At 35.6% G+C, this 3,887-nt stretch overlaps 1 long non-coding RNA gene across 1 annotated transcript; it reads right to left on the minus strand.

The window, feature by feature from the left end:
* Positions 1 to 475: 475 nt before the first annotated feature.
* Positions 476 to 2,809, minus strand: LOC124898833. The gene is made up of 3 exons (XR_007055618.1): positions 2,574 to 2,809; positions 2,081 to 2,153; positions 476 to 970 (listed from the first exon to the last, which is right to left on the minus strand). It is a non-coding gene; the product is annotated as an uncharacterized LOC124898833 (long non-coding RNA).
* Positions 2,810 to 3,887: the final 1,078 nt, after the last annotated feature.

The following is a 3,887-nucleotide window of genomic DNA, read 5'->3' on the forward strand; positions in this document are numbered from 1 at the left end:
AGAATGGAACCGACACAGCTTAAAAAACAAGGTATTGCAACTGGAATGATAATTCTGGAAGCAATTCTAGCTAGCAAAATGCGACATCTAAGAAGAACAACAGCCACTTTTTGGGTTAACAGGTTGTCTGTGTATCTGCATGGTGGGTGGCTTTGCTTTGATGCTGGTTGGGTCGCCATCCTATATCAATTAGTCAAAAACGTCAAAAAAAAAAAAAAATTTGGCAAAAAAATAACTGAATTTGCTTTAGAAAGGAGATAGGAAAACATACTATAGTGCCATGTGCCCCACAGTAGTAACTACTTGTGATTGTCCCGAAGCATTCTTGTCCAGCAGTGTCCCATCGGCAAATGTAACACAGATAAGGACTTTATATTTCACTTTGAAAATACAGATGAATAAAAGAAATATTTACTAGAGTTCATCAGTAGTCTAAAATTCAGTGACAAGAAATGTAAGAAATATTTTAGATGGATAAAAGCTTCCAAGTAGAACAATAAAATCTGATTAAAGAGGTACCATAGTTACAATAATGCTACATAGAAAAAAAATTGGCTAGCTACGTACGATTCCTGGTAAGATTACATAAGCAAAGAACCAAATCCCAAGAAATTTCATTTCATTTTTTTCACTCAACCTTAATTATTATCTTTTTGTAATGTGGTCTTTTTAGCAGAAGGATTCTTATTATTATGCATCCAAACCTTAAAAACTTGTCTCTTCACTCCAACTTGTGAGCAGAATCTTTATATTTCAGTATCATCTTCTCTTGGAATTCTCCACCCTAATTTCGCTGCAAATTCCAACATTTTGTCCATCTGTTCTTGACTGAATTTTTTCCTAAATCTTTTCTTAACCAACACAAATGGTGGTTGAGGTTGTGGGGGCATTGAAGTCGCTTGTTGATGATGATAAGTGCTGAAGTTTAGCTCTTCAATTGATGAGTCTGTCACCCCACTCCCTCCGCTGCCTGTTGAAAATATAATTAAGTAAATAATAAAACCCTTCTTAAGGATATACTACAAGCTAATACAAGTTCACACCCGAAGGAGCATGTTGTGAATGTAAAGAAGTACTCTCCCTTGTAATACAAGTTCACACCCGAAGGAGCGTGTTGTGAATGTAAAGAAGTACTCTCCCTCCCGTTCAACTTGTATCTTAGTTTCTTTTTAATCTATTTCAAAATAAATATATAGATCAAACGATTTATATTTAGCATCTTAATTTCAACATTTTGAGTGTACTTCTAATAATGTTCACTTGAAGAAATTACATGACATGTTTTAAATCACTATATGCAAGTATATTATAGATAATACTATAGAAACCTTTGATATAAGATCACATGATTCAAAAGTTTTCTCTAAATCAGAAACTAGGACATATAAAATAAAACGTAGAAGGTAACAAAAAATGTACTTCATCTGACAGCTTAAACTTTTAGATAAATTGATAGTACGAATCAGCATTACCTTCGAAGGCCATTCGACGGGCTGAGGTGGCATGGTAGTCCAAATTGAACGGCCGCCATGTTGATGAATAAAAGAAATATTTACTAGTTCATCAGTAGCCTAAATTTTAGTGACAAGAAATGTAAGAAATATCTACTAGAGTTCATCTGCTGCTAAATACACGAGCACATATCAACATGTGCAGTTTCCTGATTTCATTGCGTGTATCAGCCATTAAAAGAATCATACCCAAACCATAGCGGTTAAAGTATGTTTAACTAACTAAGCAGATAAAGATAAAGCCCAAAAGAGAATCAATATGTTATGTATAAATACAACTACCACACCTCAATCCTAAACTAGAAGTCGGATTGTATTCCACACATTAAACACACGACTATAACCCGGTGTAATCCCACAAGTTGGCTCTGAAGAGGGTAGTGTGTACCCATAGCTTACCCCTACCTTGAGAAGGTAGAGAGGTTGGTTCTGACAGACCTTTTGCACAAAACAGATGAAAACTACACCAGCAGCAACAAGCAGACCAAACACACAAGAAATAAAATTAGTTTTTCTAGGACACAACTACCAAACCTCAATCCCAAATTAATTTCCTGGAAAATACTTACGACAAATCTCAGGAGAAGACATGACTTTCCAACACCTGAATCTCCTATAAACAGAAGTTGGAACTAGTAATCACTGCAGAAAGCATAAGAAGAGACGACATTAAGTTCCATTTGAGCTGAAAATAATAATAACCTTTATAGGCAGATAGGTTTTTATGAGGGGAACTTATGAAATACAAGGTCCTATCCGGTAAACCTTGCAAACTAGTAGTAAGAAAGAATTGAGTGAACACAATGAAATGGATTAAGAACCATATGATTCTAAGCGCAAATTCTAGTAGAGGCAAGATTAGTCAATATAAAGGTTAACCTGTTCTGTTCATGTATTAAATGACAATGAGTTTAAGGATAAAAGCTCAAGATACACATCCTTGTACTTACTTTTAGAAAATTAAAGTACATCATCCTATTCAATTAAAGTAAGGCAAAAAAAGAAAAAGGAAACAAAACAAAATAGTAATGCAATTGCCATGGTAGAGGTAGAAATTTTTACCCGCCAACAATGTTCACAACTGACTCGTTCTTGTCTTTGTCAGGTCCTGTGTCAAAATCATAAAAGTTGTTGTTGCCCATATTACATAGATATTGATATAGAGTGCAAGATATTTAAATTAAAGTCCCATAACTCCGTGCCACAACTTCTATGTCATATCGATGCCCGCGGCCCAAGCCCCCATGCGCAACATGGTCTCCATCTCTATTGTCCCTCCTCATTATAGTAGCAACCAAATCAGCACAGTGCTTGCTTTTACTATTGTTCTTACAAGCCGGAACCTACAAAGAATGATTACACATAAGTAGATAATGTCAAGCTAATTATATTAAATAATTTATGAATATTAGTTCATATATTGTAATAATTATCCGTGTCTCCTCCGTAATATTCAGTGGTCCATGAGATGCATCCTAAACAACAGAAGGTGCTAAATCTGGAATCTAAAAAAATACAGAAGAAAAGATGATGTGTTAACATATTATAAATATGAGTAGTTGTTCAAAATTTATTTTTTCTAATTATTCACTTGTGTGTCAACGGTAAGCTCTGTGACTGTCTAAGATGCATCATGCATTGTTATCTTCGATGTGAGATCGGGAATGGATGTCATAGACAAATCATGAATCTAAAGAGTAATAATATAGTAAGTAGCCAAATAAAAAGTATATATTTAAAACAACACAATTGATATAGCCTTGTATTTACTAAATATTAACATGGGGTCTCGTCCCCTCATGCACTATGTAAGGCGTAGATTGGAAAACCATGTTGAGGGTCTAAACCGAGATGGATGACGACGTGCAAAGCAACTCCTGAGACTGATTAATAATTTATTATAAAAATAAATTAGATAATCAAAAATAAAAAAATAATGAAGTAATTGTTAATATTAACCGCCACATCTCCAAATTCTGTCGAGCCAAAACTCAAATGTAGAGTGCAAGTCAAGTCTTGAGAAGGCATGTCATAATATGATTGTCGGTTGGGTTCATCAACCCAAGCAGGTGCAATATATGTGGATAAATTATGAGACTCGGGCATGGATGAACAACCTGGTGTAAATGGTGATGATGAAAAGGCGGCGAATGAACTAGCTTATGATGTTCAATTGGGTCATCATCTGCCGCTGCTTGAGGCTTTAGCTCTGGAGCCGAAAGTAATGACTCATCTCCTAATCCCTCGTGTATGAAGACACCATGTCTATGTCCATGTCCACGACCACGTCCTCCTCTACGTACAGCTGCATCACCACATCCACGTTCTTTTCTCCCGCCTCCACACATCCCGAGCAATTGCTGGTACTATTTTTTC

The sequence above is a fragment of the Capsicum annuum genome, chromosome 5, assembly GCF_002878395.1.
Source record: "Capsicum annuum cultivar UCD-10X-F1 chromosome 5, UCD10Xv1.1, whole genome shotgun sequence".
NCBI classification, from domain to species: domain Eukaryota; kingdom Viridiplantae; phylum Streptophyta; class Magnoliopsida; order Solanales; family Solanaceae; genus Capsicum; species Capsicum annuum.